The sequence below is a fragment of the Oratosquilla oratoria genome, chromosome 1, assembly GCF_046742065.1.
Source record: "Oratosquilla oratoria isolate Oo_2021 chromosome 1, ASM4674206v1, whole genome shotgun sequence".
NCBI lineage: Eukaryota > Metazoa > Arthropoda > Malacostraca > Stomatopoda > Squillidae > Oratosquilla > Oratosquilla oratoria.
The window spans coordinates 59,845,186-59,862,840 of NC_134777.1; the positions used below are offsets into that span (position 1 = coordinate 59,845,186).

At 37.9% G+C, this 17,655-nt stretch overlaps 1 protein-coding gene across 2 annotated transcripts in view; it reads left to right on the top strand.

The window, feature by feature from the left end:
* Window positions 1-12,900, top strand: part of Gos28 (golgi SNAP receptor complex member Gos28) — a 35,599-nt gene extending 22,699 nt beyond the window's left edge. For both annotated transcript variants that reach the window (XM_076193572.1, XM_076193623.1), the window contains exon 3: window positions 1-12,900. This exon is cut by the window's left edge. The gene's annotated coding sequence lies outside the window, so the exon portion shown is untranslated.
* The last annotated feature ends 4,755 nt before the right edge of the window (window positions 12,901-17,655 follow it).

Sequence of the window (17,655 nt, forward strand, 5' to 3'; positions counted from 1 at the left end):
GTGGGTAGTTTCATTTTCTTCAATCTCTCTTCATAGAATAACTTCAGTTTTGGTACCAACTTGGTTGCTCTCCACTGCACTTCTATAGCTTCTATGTCCTTCAGTAAATGTGGTGCCCATATTTGGTTTGTATACTCCAAGTGTAGTCTGATTAGTGCCACATAGTGACTAAAAAATTTCTTCATCCAAGGAAACAAAGGTACTTCTGATGAACCCTGCAATTCTATTTGCTTTGTTTATTTTTTTCCAAGATGGTTTGAGAACTGCAGCTTGTTTGTGATTAGCCCTATATCCTTTTCAAAGCTTGTTTCTATCATCTTTTCATTCATACTGTATCCATCGTTTCTTACCCAACAACTTCCAATACACATTTTGATCATCCATCACAGGAAAGAAGAGGTGATTTCATAGGAATTGGTAAAGAAGAGTTCAGAAGTATAGAAATGAGGGATAGTAAAAATTAAAGTGGCTCAGCATATTTCTGTGAATGGAGATTTGTACATACACCTAGAATAGTGCTGTGAATCTGGTCTGTAAGGGTGCCACTGAAGCCCTTGAAGTATTGAATGCATATTGCTAAGCAGCCAGTAGTCTAGTCATAATATACATACATACATACATAGGTGTATATGCGTGTGTGTGTGTGTGGTTGCATAGGAGTTTGCTCAGAAAGACTTTGGGGACTGGTGCAGGTGTGTATTTACCTAGTTGTATCTAACGGGAAGGCTATGCTCGTGGTTTCCTGTCTGTGTCTCAGTGTCTAGTTTGCTCTTAAATTCGTGTATAGTTTTTGCACACTATTATTTTAACTAGATTGTTCCCTGGCATATACCCCCAATTAATGAGGATTTTATATATATATATAATGTAGGACTGTAAAACACACATACATGCATACATATACCAACAGCTTTTTCCCCCTTACAAGGGAGGTAACCAAAGTCAAAGGCGTAAATCCACTCCCACCCATTTCATCCCCACATACTCCACTTCCATTCACCACCCCTCCCACCCTCTTTTCTTGGGTCCTCCTGGATGATGGGTCATCACTGCATCTCGCCCACACTGTGTGTGTTAGTATGAATAACACACACACAATACATAAAATAAAATCTAAGTATGATGATTAGAAAATAAGGATATAGACCTAGTTAGAATCATACATGATTTTGAGCCTAGGTGTGATAATTTGAAGAGTATGGGACAGGACCCCATGAGCAGTGCTCTATTGCTGTATACTATAATTAGATGCAAACACACACACACATTAATTGAGATAACACAAGAAAGAGATGGATGGGCAGATTGTGCCTTCTTGGATTTGCAGAAGGCTTTTGACAAAGTACCACACAAAAAATTAATAAGAAAAATTGAAATAATAGGAGGTATTCAAGGTAAACTGTTGGAATGGATGAAGGATTTCTTAACTGGGAGAAAAATGAGTAGTACTTAGAGACAAAAATTTGAACTGGGAAGATATGAAAAGTGGCATCCCACAAGGCTCTGTTTTGGCTCCTTTAATGTTTGCTATATACATGAATGATGGATGAGGGAGTGAATTGTTACATGAACTTTTTTGCTGACAATGTCAAATTATTCAAGAGAGTAAGAACGGAAGAAGATTGCAGACACCTAATCTCAAACACATTCAAACTCTTTCTCTCTTCCTTTCTTATGTTCCATGTTTATGGCCCATACAGTGCTGTTGGCACAATCACTCCATTTGCACTCAAGTTTCTAAAACTATCCACTTCTTCCAGTCACTCTCCCTTAATGCTCACTTCCAGTCTGCTTCCACTTTCACCCCTTGTACATTTCATCACCTTATTTTTACCCACATTTATCTTCAACTTTCTTTCACACACTCCCAAACTCCATCACCAACTTCCTCAATCCCTCCTCTGATCCTGCTACAAGTGAAGTGTCGTCCACAAACAACAATGGAAAAACAAGAGGTCATGAAAAGAAACTCAAAAAGGATAACTATAGAAGAGATTGGAAAAAGAATAGCTTCCCACACGGAGTGCTGTATATCTGGAATAACTTAGATAAAGAAACAGTGTGTGCAAATGCTATTCAAGATTTTAAGAAAAAACTTGATGCTGAGAGATACAAAGATGGGTCACCATGAGCATAGCTCCCTTCCCGTGTAATACAACTAGGTAAATACACACATGCACAGAAAAAAAAATGTTTTCCACACAGGGGTGGATGTAAGGAACAAATCAGACAAAACAATAGTGTGTGCAAACACCATACAAGAATTTAAGAACAAAATAGATGTTTTGAGATACAAACAGTCACCACAAGCATAGTCCCCCTCCCATATGATGCAACAAGGTAAATACACACACACACACGAATGGACGGCTAGCAAATGATCTCTCCTACAGTGCTTTTTCAACAATAACAAGGAGATGCCTAAGTTGTATTTATGAATAGAAGCCGTTGTGTTTTTTGTGTGACCACAATGGCAAAATAAGTTCTAGTTTGATATAGTGTATTAAACAAAAAATAGAGAATGAAAAAGAAAGATGAAAAAGTGAACCAATGAAGAGAGGTTTAGACATGAGCAGAGTTGAGTCACCACTGGGATAATACCGAAAAAATCTTGTATGGTTGATACCCCAAAGTCAACTCAAATGTGGGACACCAATGCTTTTTCAGAGTTTTCAAGAGAGAGGATTATTAGGTACCGGTTCAGATGTAGAAAGAAAACCTAGGTATAACAATGAACTAAGAAATCGGGATATTACTGATTTGATTGAAGAACTAATGGATTTGAAAGTTGAATATAGAACAATGTATAGAGATAAACCATGAAAAGCGAATGACAAGATGAACAGAGAGCTTAATGATCTAAAAATTATTTGAATATGGTTAGAAGTGATAACGAAAGAATGAAAAATAAAGATAACAAAAATGAAGTGTTGAAGAAAGAGGTCAAAGAACAAATACAAGCAGTGACCAAAAAAGTTGGAGAATCAGTTAAGGAGATAGATCTCCTAGAAATAGTGGAAGCTAGAACAAGAAAATCAATAAATAACATGTAGCACAAGAGCAGGTAGAGGAAAATGCTAAAGAAATTGTAATTAAAATAATTAAAGAAAAGGAAAACTGGGTAAGAGACATGGTAGATGAAGTACATTGTAGTTTATGGAATTAAAGAAAAAGATGTATACAGATACCAAAGAGAAAAAGAACAGAAAGAAATTGCAAAGGCAATTCTGAAAGAGACACAAGAGGAGGGACAGAAAATGGACAAAAAGATTGAAGAAGTTCATAAAATGGGACAGTACTCTAGAGAAAAATAGTATAGGCTACTAGAAATCAAACAGGTCTCAAATGATAGCTTAAGAAGTATGTACTATCAAAAGTAGCAAAGCTGGCAAAAAGTGAAAATTACAAAAATGTTTGGATAAAAAAAAAAAAATGAGCAATGAGAAAGAAAAGACACTTAGAAATGAAGCAAATGAGAGAAAAACCGAGACTGTTTTTTTAAGAGAGTACTGGACCTGAGGCTGAGAAAGTGGTACATAGAAAGGGACGGGGGGGACATAAACCAAAAAAGAGAAAAGAAAAAATTAAAAATTATATGTACTAACATAGAAGGCATGATTTCAGGACTAAAGAAATTAAATGACTATCTGTCAATAGAGAAACCAGACATAATGGGAATTGTGAAGACAAAATTAAAAGGTCCACTACCATTAAATACTTTGGGACAAGGTCGATACAACCATTGGGCAAAAAATAGAACATAGAAACAAAATGGAGCCAAAAGTGGGAAGTAGACTTCAACATAAAGAAATATAGCATAATGGAGTTCAGAAAAAGTAAAAAAAAGAATATCAGGACTATATAAAATTGGAGCAAAGGAAGTAAAGAAAGTGGGATCTGAAAAAGACCTGGGATGAATTATCTCAAATGTCATGTCCCCTGATAAACAGAAACAAAATTGTAAAGGAATCTTACAACTTGCTAAGATCAATGAAGGTGGCTTTTACCTATTTAGACAAAGAAATTGTTTAAAAAAAATATTAGTCACACTAATAAGGCCTAGACTGGAGTATGCTGCAACACTGGTCACCCAGTACCAAAAAGAATATAAAGAAAATTGAAAGAATCCAGAGAGCAGCCACAAAAATGGCCCCAACACTATCAAACCTGTCATATGAGGAGAGACTGGCTAAATTGACAGGAGAGACTGGCCAAATTGAAATTACTGACTTTGGAACAAGAAGTGACAGAGGTGACCTGCTGACTATTTACAAAATCATGAAAGGCACAAGTCCTTGCTAGAGAGGACTTATTAAATTGGGATAAGAGAAGTACAAGGGGACATGATAAGAAACACAAAAACGATAGTTATAGAAGAGACCTGGAAAAAAAAACGGTTTTCCACACAGAATGGTGGATATCTGGATCAAACTGGTTAAAACAAGTGTGTGCAAACACTATACATGAATTTAAGAGCTAACTAAACACTGTGAGATACAAAGACAGGACACCATGAGCATAGCTCCCCTTCCCGTAATAACCAACTAGGTAAATGCACACATACATATGCACGTACCTAACTGAAATATAATGATAGGGCCATTTATTTTTCTCAATCACACCTAGTTTTGAAATATACTGTACTTAGGTGACTTGTTGAAAATGTTCATCTGTAGAGTACCATATGCGCCAGCCTATAAGACACATTGATTTAATTTTTATCTATTTATTTTTGTACATTTCACCCATAGCAAATTGTTTAAAAGTTTAGAGCTTTGTTAATCTGAAGGCATAGACAATACTTATGTCAATTACTAAAACCCTCAGTAAAATATTAATCTGTTATGTACTTGCTCTGATATTTGGTGATGCCACACTTGGCAATCTGGGTTCAGCACTGTCATTTATTGCTTTGCTGTTGTTTGTTCAATGCAAAAAGTGGCAAAAGGGTGTGGTATTTATATTTTTTTTATTTAGAATTTCCTTTACCTTTCTAGATACAGTTCTCAGTTTATAGACCTGCTAATTTAGCACAATTGTTACACTAAATGATGTTGCACCAGTACCTGGTGTACTTTAGGGAGCAGTCCATCGACATAACCTGCATTTTATATCTTAAATACTTCTAATATAAAATTTATATTATTTTGTTGGTTATTCAGGACATTGTATTAGTAAGAGTAATTAGTCTGAGTTTTTTGTGTTCATTAGACTACTTAGTATTGCAGTTCATCCAACCCCTTTTTCCTATAAACCTTGTGTCTTCAGCACTTAGAAAAAAATGTCTAAGGTGGAAAATATGAGAATTGCTTATAATTTGGAATGTTATCTCAAGCAATTGCCATATGGTGTTTTAAAGGGCCAGTGAATCATAAGTGGTATTGCCTCAATCATCACTGACAGGGAACCTGCAGCTTCACGGCAGCCAGTAACAATATGTCCCATTGCATAAATTTCTTTGGGACAAAACTTGGACTGTTGTCTGTACTGTGTATGGGTCTGTTTCTATATCATCAGCTCACAGTAGGAGGAGGGGAGTAGTTACTGATTGTCAACTCTGTGTGAAAAGGAAAATTAAGACATACCTTGGAACCAGTCCTAATATTTGGGACTGCATTTTTAGATGAAGATAAGGGCATTGATGGAATCTCAAGATAAATGGCAGAGAAGTTTTCTGCCATCCATCCTGCAGGACCACCACAAACAGGTACATATTGTTGGTCTATCATTACTAAATTCCTGTCTCCACCTCAGTCTCTTTCTATAGACCATTAGAAAGAAACCCAAAAATTCTGGATCTAACAAGAGATGTTCATATAGCAAGAATCAGCAAGAAAACCAGTCAGTTAAAAAACATCTCTAGCACTGACTTTGGACATCAAAAAGAAACTAATAATCATCTATAATCAGTTTATAAAAACCACCATAGAATATGCCTTCACAGCATTGTTCCCAACAATCAGCAAATCAAACATAAACAATTTACAACCACTGCATGGTGGAGCACTGAGAGTAATAAAAGGATCCACAAAAACCACCCCTATAACCTGCACATACAATCCAAAATCCTCCCAATAGAACAATACATGGAAATAATAACACAATTCTATGCCAGAACCCTTAACAACACATACTCTTTATACATCTTGTAAGCACCACCAACAAAAAACTACACCATCAGCATACCACTAACATCTACAGCAATGTACCACCCAAACCACACAAAAATTCACTCCCAGATACCTAAACAACCCCTTCAAGGAAGACCACCAAACTCAGTACTACAACAACAGCCTCAATACAGAAGTTCCATAGAGATAACTCTCCCACAGACAAGGACCACACTGTACACCTGTGCTCAGGACACCATCTGGCATTAAGACTGTACACAGACAGAATAGGCCTGGCCACAGATTCAAACTGTCCCAGATGCAACTGCCACACAGAAAACACACAACACCTTGTACTATTATATCTTACACTAACAATTCCTGGACAGCTGCACTATATCTCTTCTCCAAGTGACTTATAGTCCCACCAAGAGGCTGTTGCCAGTTTCTTGGAGGCCATTGGTCTTCTGCAAAAGATTAGAGACAGCAGATTGATTTAGATAATGTAAATTCCTAATTTCATTGAAATAATAATACTTATTACATGGAGTGCCACCGACTGGAAACCTGCAGCTGCTTGGTGGTTGGTAACCGTCTTTGAGCCCTCCCATTGATCTCTGAGAAGAAACATTGAACTAATGTTGATGTTATAATAGTGTGGTACTGTCTATGTCACTAACTTGTATTAGTAGGAGGGGAGCTGTCACTGGTTGTTAGCTCACCTGATGTGAAAAGGATGACAAAGGAGGAGCATGCCAACAGGAGACCTTTTGATCCATAACTAGGTCTGATGCAAAAAAAATGATAAAAATTATAAAATAACACATATACCCTCCCTCCCTCTTATCTTGGCTCCTCCTGGATGACAGGTCATACCTACATCAAGCACACTTCCCTTGATTAGAAGCAGGTGTTGGAAGACAGCACATTCACAGTAAGACCACTTCATTAAATCAGCGATCCCCTCATGCAGAAAAAGAGAAGATAGAGAGAAATCCCTGGGTCTGCATCAAATTATTTTTTCACACATATTCCTTCACCCCCATTCCCCACCTCCCTTTCATGCATCACAGCATCATCCATACACAACCATTCTCCATTCACCCCTGTCTTCTGTCCTCTCCCATCCTTTCTTAACAGACATGTCCCTCTTTCCCAAAACTCCTTTTACCCCATCCATCCATCTCATCCTTGATTGCCCCCTTATGTTCACTCCTACCTCTTTTACTAATCTTTCTTCACTCATTCTTTCCATGTGTCCAAACCATCCCAATACTCTTTCATCAATCTTATCTCCCAACTCCCTTTCCACCCCTGTTCTCCTCCTCACCTCATTTCTCACCCTATCCAACCTATTAACCCCTATCATACTTCTCAGGCACCTCATCTCAAACACATTCAAACTCCTCTCTTATGTTCCACGTTTCTGCCCCATACTGTTGGCACAATCACTCCTTCATACAATCTCCTCTTAGCATCCATTCTCAAATGTCTGTTTCCCATTACACTTTTTAATCCACCAAGGCATTTACTTGCTTCTATCAATCTACATTCTTCCTCCACCTTCACTCCTCCCTTTCTCACCACATTTGCACCTAAGTATCTAAAGCTATCCAGTTTCTTCAATCTCTCTCACTTAATACTCACTTCCAGTCTACTGCCACTCTCTCCCCTTGTACATCTCATTACCTTACATTTACTCACATTTATTTTCAGCTTCCTTCTTTCGGCCACCTTCCCAAACTATGTCACTTTCTCAATCCCTCCTTTGATCATGCCATAAGCTCAATGTTATCAGCAAACAACAGCTGGCTTATCTCCCACTTTTCTCCATTTCCTTCAACCATCTCCAATCCCTGACCTATTACCCTTGCATTTACCTCTCACACCACCCCTCCATGTATAGATTGAACAGCCAAGGCAACATAACACATCTCAGGTGGAGTCCCACCTTTACCTCAAACCACTCCCTCCCTCCATTTCTGATTCTAACACAAGCTCTACTACACCATAAAAACTCTTGACTGCTCTTAACAGCTTTCCTCCTATCATTTATCTGCAATACCTCCCACAGTGCCTTCCTGTCTACCCTGTCATAAGCCATAAAGGCCCAAAAAACATCCTTACCTTTTCTTAAAGCTTTCTCGCATATCTGCTTTTCCACAAAAATCTGATCCATGCAACCTTACTGTCCTAAACCCACACTGTTCCTCATCAGTCATTCCCTCTGTTCCTCCCTTAATCCTCTCAATCAAGACCCTCCCATAAGCCTTCCCAACTACACTCAACAAACTGATCCCTCTGAAACTACTATGCTCACACTTGTCCCCTTTTCCCTTGTAAAGTGGAACAATACAGGCAGTCCTCCAGCACTCTACCCTCTCTTATATAAACATTAAATAACCTCACCAGCCTGTCCACCATCATTGTAACTCATTTTTTAGACATTCTGCATGATACCCATGCAACCCAGATGCCTTACCTGCTCTCATCTCAACTGCCTTCATCACATCTTTCCTTATTTCTCCTCCATTTTCCTCACTCATCACGGTCATTTTCTTAGTGCTACTCACTGCAACTACCTTTCCCTCTCTATCATCCTTCACATTTAACAACTCTCTAAAATATTCTGCCCATCTTCCTATTATTGCCGTCCCTTCCATTATCATCTCACCAGCTGCACCTTTTACCTTTTCTTCTCTACTTGATTCACCTCAACTTCCTCTTATAATTTCTTTCCAAAATAACTTTTTATTACTTTAACAAATTTCTGTCGTACTCATACCCCATTTCACATCTGTTCTCCTCTTTGCCTCCTTTATCATATGCTTTACTTCTCTCTTCTTTGTACCTCTCATATGATTCATCCTATTTTGTAACCAATCTGTGAATGCTTGCTTCTCTTCTACAACCTTCTTTGCTTCCTCATCCCACCACTCACTACCCTTCCTCCTATTTCCTCCCATCCTCCTTGTTCCTACACCATTTTTGCACACATTGTGACTCCCTCCTTGAACCACCTCCATTCCTCCTCCACTCCTAGTTCTACTCTATCCTTCACTCCCTCCCACTCCTCTCTCAGCTTCTAGTACTCCTTTTCTTTCTCATTTAAGCAGTTTACTTTAAGCACCTCACTACCTTCTGTCCTTTTCCTCTTTGTCCATCTATCCTCCACTCTCAACTTACCTTTCACCAAAAAATTATCTTGTATACCCCCAGTCTCTCCCATTAGAACATGTACATTCTTAACTCCTCCTATTATACTCCTGGTTACCACTATATAGTCCATTAATGCCCTATCTACCACCCTTCCAACCACCACCCAACCCATCCATGTGTATTTACGCTTGACTTTCTTCCTAAACACTTTATTTGCTATCATCAACGCTCTTTCTAGACTCGTCTTCACCAACTCTCCTCTGCAATTTTTTCCTGGAACTCCTCACTTCTGAACCACTCTGTTCCTTTCCTACCCTAGCATTAAGGTCTCCCAATACCACTACATTGACATTTCTCCCTAAACACCCTATGCACTCATTTAAATCTATCCAAAAAGCCTCCCTTTCCTCTACACTCGTCTTACTACCAGGCCCATATGCACTTACAAAAACCCACATCTCCATTCCTAGTTTCATCTTCATCCACATTGACCTTGAAGAAACCTTTCATTCTACCACATGCTTACCTATCTCTTCACTTACTAGTATAGCCACCCCTTCTCTCCCTCATCCTCTCTTCACTCCTGAGACCTTCCCAACTACAATCCCAAACTCAAACTTGCCCCTCCCTTTCAACTTTGTTTCACCCCATGCCAACACATTCATCTTTCTTCTCATCTGTACCACATCCATGCACATTAAAAGACCCAAACTGGTTCTGGTTGGAAAACTCCCAGAACTTAATGCCTTTGCTTTTTATTAGGAATGTCCCCTTTGGGGCTACAGGGAGAAGGATGCCTAGCCCTATTCCCATCTTGTTTTTGTTGCCCATTACAACTTGAGTGGAAATATATGGTGGCAGGCAGTATTCTTTTCCCCTACCACAGGGTTCTGTGAAATGAAAAAATTAATATTCAGAGAAGTGGTAAAGAACAGTAACAAGAGTGGGGGGACAGCATAATGGAGGGGCAGTTGCAGTATAATAAAGTATCATTATTTCTTCATGAATAGAGATTTCCTCTACCACAGACAAAATGATGTGTGGCTCTGGTCTGTAGGGCCACCCCTTATAAACCCTAAAGTATCAGCTACATGCTACTCAGCTTTTAACCCCACAATAACATGCAGCCAATATCCCAGATGGAGTAAATATAAATGATAATAATAAAATTAATAAATAGGTGAAGTTAGATAATAAACAGGTAAATAGTAAATAACAAATGGACAGATAAACAATGATAAATAATAAAATAATATACAAACAGGCAAATAATAACACACAAATACATACATATACCAAAGGCTTTTTTCCCTGTTATAAGGGAGGTAGCCAAAAAGCAAAGGCATAAAAACCATTCCCACCCATTCCATCCCCATCCATTCCATCCCCATCATACTCCACTCCCCTCCACCCTCTTATCTTGGCATCTCCTGGATGACGGGTCATCCCTGCATCTCGCCCACTACCCAGGATCAGAAGCAGTGTCTCAAGACACAAACAAATAACAAATAAATGATATAAAATGGCTGACATTACAGCATCTTGTTTAGGTGCTTATCTAAACAAATCTTAAAGCTTCAAACTGGACTACATTGCACTGCCTCTGCAGGAAGTTTATTCCATTCATAAACTACACAGTTGGTAAAGTTGTTTCTACCCACTTCCAAATTAAATCTATTTCCTGACAGTTTGAGACCATTACTTCTTGTCTGATTCTCATTCAGTGTGAAAATTTTGTCATTTTTTATGTGAATTCCCTTTAGAATCTTAAAGACCTGTATCAAGTTACCTCTGAGTCTATGCTTTTATAGGGAAAATAGATGCATATGTTTAAGTCTGTTTTTGTATAATTTATTTTTTATATTTGGAATTGGTTTTGTGGCTCACTGTTGTACTTTTTCCAATCTGTCAATATCTTTAATGAGATTTGGTGACCATACGGAAACAGCATATTCCAAATGTGGACAAACTAAAGGTTTAGATAGTTTGTTAATGAGAGATGGATTTTTAAAATCGGAAGATTGTGCAATCAGTCCTAAAATCTCATTTGCTTTCTCAGAGGCTTAGGTGATCTGAGGTCGTTACTGATAATTACACTGAGATGTTTTTTACTATCCACTTTTTTGTTAATGAATTTCTAAATAACTTGTAATCATACTGTTATTATTACCTATGTGCATAACACATTTACTTGTGTTGAATTTCATTAGCCACTTTTCAGAGGAAATTAAGTTCATACAGAGAGAGATTGGGCCAAGTCCTAAGACCAAGTGTCAGTTCCTCAGGGCTGTACCTCCAAATGGAGGTGAGGTTGTTGATGATTTTTAAAGATGGGAGGCAAAGAAAGGATTCTCTCATGATATCCATCTCACAGAACTACCACTTGCAGGTAGTGCATCTGTTGTTGGTCCCTTGTAGAAATAATATGATAACAAATAAATCAAATTACAACAATACTGTAGTTTCTAGATGGAAAAAATAAAATATTAAGTGCTATGTACATTGATATATTGAACATAATAGTTTGTTATATAAAGTTTACTAAGTTATTGAATTATAACGGCTAAACAAAGCATGAAATTTAATTGAAAGCTGTCTCAGCATTTGCAAAGTTAACCTGTAAAATGTGGCATTGGGAAGTAAAGTACCTCAATATACACAAATATGCATGGAACTTTTAAACTTTGTACATTTTTTATTCATTCAAGCTGGAATAAAATAGAAGGACATTATTACACAAAATTTTAATTCTTGTTATATTTTTTCTATAATGGCAGAGGGAAGTTAAAATCAGATCAGGTGAGAGATGTGGTTGTTAAGGGTAACTGAGGATGTTGCAAGTAAATGGAGTCAAGAACAGTGGGGAGAAATATAAAGTACATGAAATATCTTTTTGCAGTGTTGACTTATTTTCTAGTGTGGCGCTTTTTTATTACAACTTCTGTCATCCCTTTTACTGAATACAGTATTATTTTGATTGCAGTATGATAGTTATTGTATGCACACAGTACATTTTTTATCTGCATCTCTTTATCAACTTTAGGGCATCATAGAGTATAGGGATTTGACAACCATTGTATCTGTACAAGAGAAGTGTAGTTACATGATTTCCTGTAATGGGGTAAACAATACTTTGAGCCATGTCCTACTGAATGATGTCACACTTCACAGGTTAAGAATGGGAAAGTGTAATACCTTTCAAAGCATTACCTAAAGTTAGAGAAACTTAAGGCAGATAATGAATATATGATTTCAAAGTAAAACAACTTCTGACAGTATTGTTTTATGTTTTCAAAGTAAAGCAGGTTTAATGTAAATATGGTAGCTATGAACAATTTACTGCAGGGTACCAGCACTTTTGATCTTACAAAATATAAGTTATAGTTTCTGGATGACTGAAGTGGATTTTGTATTTTTTATCAATATACAGTGAGACAACTTTGTATGATTATGAGCAACAGGTTTATGTAATGAGTAATTCTACATATAAAAAGATCCTTTAGTTATTGACTGAAGATAAAGACTATTATGTAGCATTATCGTGTTTGATACTGATGCTCTCCTTATGTGATGAATTTTTAGAGAGCATGTTGTATCATTTAAGAAATAAAAAGCTTTTATACATTTAAAACTTGAATTCTGTAACCTTATGATTAATGAGAACTATCATGATAAGCTGTTTTGTTTATCTAGTAACACATTACAGGATTGTGGATATGCAGAGATACTGCAGAAAATGTGACTGAACATTAACTTATGCAGCAGTACCAAAATAACCTATATCAGTGAAGGAAAGAAAAAAGCTCAATGGAATTTAATACCAATAAATGTAATTGTGTGTGTGTATGTGAAGGGTCATCCCTAACCTATCCCACACTGCTTAGGTCAAGGTCAATGCAGCAAGGCATAACACTTCCACAACAGATCTTGCCAGCCAGCCAGAACTATATATAGCATGAGTGTGTGTATATATATATATATACACACACACACATACACAAAGTGACGGAGAGGGAGGGGTCATTGAATTAATGAAGTGGCCTTGCTGTGAATGTGTTGGGTCTTGCGACACTGCTTCTGACCCAGGCCAGTGGGCAAGATGCAAGGATGATCCGTCATTCAGGAGGAGGCAAAATAAGATGGAGGGAAGGGGGTAGATGGGACTGGAGTATGTGGGGATGGAATGGGTGAGAGTGGTTTTTATGCCTTTGTTTTTTTGCTGCTTCCCTTGTAAGGGGGAAAGTGCTTTTGGTGTATGTATATATATATATTTATATATGTATATATATAATATAATAATATATGTATATATATATATATTTACCTAGTTGTATTTTGCGGGAAGGGGAGCTATGCTCGTGGTGTCCCGCCATTGTATCTCGCAGTGTCTAGTTTGCTTTTAAACTCATGAATGGTTTCTGCACATACTATTTCATTATCCAGTTTGTTCCAAGTGTCCAAAACTCTCTGTGGAAAACTGTTTTTCTTCAGTTCTCTTCTATAGCTATGTTTTATTTTCTTTCCATGTCCTCTTGTGTTTCTCTTGTCCCAGTTAAGTAAGTCCTCTCTCAGGGAAAAAAAAATACTTTTTTTTTTCCAGAGCCATTTTTAATTTTTTTTAAATTTCACCAGAGCCATTTTTTTAAATTACCAGAGCCATATTTGATACTTCCAGAGCCATGTTTTTGCAGGTTCAATTTCCTTGAAACTATTGGAAGTTTAACTCATTACTCATGTGCATTAATTTTTTTTTTTTTTTTTTTTTTTTTTTTTTTTTTTTTTTAACAAATCAGCCTTTAATTTTGGGGGAAGGGGGATGGGTGAAACTGATCGGCAGACACAGCGCCTCTGTTTCCACTGGCAGTGGTTGGGATTGGAAATGCACGACAAGCCTTGCAATACACCGTTAGTGTACCATCACTGCCCCGATCCACTTCAAGCCAATCTAGGTTCCATGAGCGTATAGTAGATTCATGCTTTACTGATTTTCGTTTTCCTTGGCCCTTGCCCGTAGAGTTTGAATTAGGCTTTGCTGGTCCAGAAGCGGTTCCTGCCGTTAAAACAATCTCCCTCGATTTTGAAAAGACTGAATCTGAGGGCAAACCATCTTCACTCATCTTAACTCGCTTCACTAGAAATCGCTCCATGATATACGATCATCGAAAGTTTGGCATGGACGTGACGTAAACCTAAGCTAGCTAACAAATAATTTTGTATTTTTTATTCCTCCTCCAAAGATCCATATTTATGAACTAGATATATAATTATCAAATGTTCATATTTATACTTGAATTTATTTATTTTTAATTACTAACAAAACATTTGATTCTATTTTATTTTCTCATAAATAAGCGAATGAGGTTATAAATGGGATTTCCCAGTTTCCCTCCTAGGCCTTGAGCGAGTTTGCATATGTACAGTGTACGTATGCATGCGGTGATGTAGTATTGGGTATGGTGCATTGTACATGTAGTCAGCGCGTTGATTGGGCAGCTAGCTGCATGCAACCAATGAACTTCCCTGCATACAGGTACCATGCAATTCGCAACTAGCGACATTATGTAGCACGATAGTCGTGTAGAGTCTAGTCAACATGTACTATAGTATACGCGCGCATGCAGCTGATACGAAGCTAGGCTAGGTAAGCCATTGAACTCTAGCAGCTATACCGTGTACACATACGTACGTACATCAACAAATTAAAGTTGATTGATGCGTTGCGTTTATGATATCGATTGATAATGCAATGAATGATCACGGGTAAGTTATGTTTGCTCTGATCCTTTCATCAATGGTGATGGGATTCAGGGATTGCCAAATGATGGATAATGTATGAAAAACGTTGAATCTTGCCGCGGGAGCGATTTTTTTGTGGGGGATCGCTCCCGCTATTGGATTTGCGAGAGCGACATTGGAACTTTCCAGAACGAAATCGCTCGTCGCTCCCTTGTATTTTTTTCGCTGCTCTCATGTCGGCATCTCCTGCTTCACCCCTTAATGTTGCATTAAAAAGTCCGTGCCGATTGCGGAAACACCACAACCAACCATCACTTCCTTTAAAGTCCTTTAAATCCATTTTCTGCGCAAATTTCCTGGCAGCCACAAGAATTTCCGTACCCCGAATGTTCATACCAACTGACCTTTGCTGAACGTACCATTTGAACACTGCTGCATCTAATTCTGCCTCTTTTCCAAGTCGAGTGTATTTTCTAGGCACTCCTTTACCACTTTTTGCCGATAATGCGTTCAAACAAAACTTAAAACAGTAATTCAGTAACTTTGCCTTGGATTTTCTAATATCCGACACTGTAAGGCCACTCCAAATTCGTCACACACATTTTATACACTTGCTCCCTCCTCAAGTTTCTTGATTAAGTCCAATTTTTGCAGCACTGTTAGAGCAACTCGCTTTCGTTTCACGACTTTATTAGGCATGATGACACAGATGTATTCGTAGTACTGTGTAGTAGTGTACTGTAAATAGGTGTATGGCCTTCACCCCACGACTAAGGTCGTTTATATACCCCGCTGCGCGCCATCTGGTGTTTTACATTTCAAACTACTGTAACTGTATCGTTCGCCTCGCGTACGTGGCGGTTTTTCGGGCAGCTAAATATTATTTTCGAAAATAATATTTAGCTGCCCAGCTGCTTCAAAACGTTCGGATAAACCGAAATCCGGATATGTGAAGGTCGGATAAACGAGGTTTGAGTGTATATATATGTATATACATATGTGCGTGTATATATATATTATATATATATATATATATATATATATATATACATATATATATACGTGGTGGAGTGACGAGTACGGTCCTCGCCTTGTAAGAAGCAAGCCGCTCTGGCGGGGGTTCGAATCCTAGCAGAAGAGTTTATTTCCAAATGTCAAAATGACACACACATATATATATATATATATATATATATATATATATATATAATATGTGTGTGTGTGTGTGTAAAAGAAGGGAGCAGGTTCTCGGTAATACATGTGGAGAAAACGACAGCATTGTTGTAGTTATTATTTTTTTCCTCGAGAATATATATGTGTATATATGTATATATATATATATGTGTGTGTGTGTGTGTGTGTGTGTAATATATACAAGGTCTGTTAAAAAAAAATATGTGGACTGGCGTCGTAAAGCAAAATGTACTTTATTTAGAAGTTACAGATTTAGGTCCCCTTCAAAGTACTTTCCTCCCCAACGCTCGCACTTATCCCAACAGTGTTTCCACTTGTTGAAACAGTCCTGGTACGCTTCTTTTGTAATGTTCTTCAGCTCCTTCGTCGCATTTGCCTTAATCTCAGAAATCGTCGCAAATCTTCTTCCTTTCAAGGGTCTTTTGAGTTTGGAGAACAAGAAATAATTGCAAGTAGCAAGGTCAGGTGAGTAGGGGAATGGGAAAGAACAGTGATCAAGTGTTTGGCCAAAAACTCACGAGTTCTGAGGGCTGAATGGGCTGGAGTGTTGTCGTGATGGAAAAACCAGTCGACACTCTTCCACATATCTGGCCTTTTACAATGGATGGTGTCCCTCAGACATTTCAGAACTTCAGTGTAGTAAGTCTGGTTCATTGTGGAGCCTTCGGGGAGGTACTCGTGGTGAACAACACCCTTAGCATCGAAGAAAACTTTCAGCATCACCTTGATTTTGGATTGAACTTGGCGAGCTTTTTTATGGTCTGGGGGATGTTTCACTAATCCACTGGAACAATCGGACCTTTGTTTCAGTGGCAAAACCATAAACCCACGATTCATCACCTGTTATGATCCTGGACAAGAAGTTTTCATCTTCTAAACGATCAAGCAGTCCCTGACAAACCTGGACGCGATGGGCTTTTTGTTCGTCCGTCATCAGGCGTGGCACAAATTTCGCAGCAACGCGGTGCATCTTCAATCTTTTTGTCAAAATCTCGTAACAAGATCCAACTGATATCCCACATTCTTCAGCAAGCTTCCTGATAGTCAGATGCAGGGGAAAAAAATACTTATTTTTTCCAGAGCAGTTTTTTTTTTTTTTTCACCAGAGCCATTTTTTTTAATTACCAGAGCCATTTTTGATACTTCCAGAGCCATGTTTTTGCTGGTTCGATTTCCTTGAAACTGTTGGAAGTTTAACTCATTACTCATGTGCATGATTTTTTTTTTTTTTTTTTTTTTTTTTTTTTTTTTTTTTTTTTTTTTTTTTTTTTTTTTTTTTTTTTTTTTTTTTTTTAACAGAACAGCCTTTAATTTTGGGGGAAGGGGGATGGGTGAAACTGATCGGCAGACACAGCGCCTCTGTTTCCACTGGCAGTGGTTTGGGAGTGGAAATGCACGACAAGCCTTGCAATACACCGTTAGTGTACCATCACTGCCCCGATCCACTTCAAGCCAA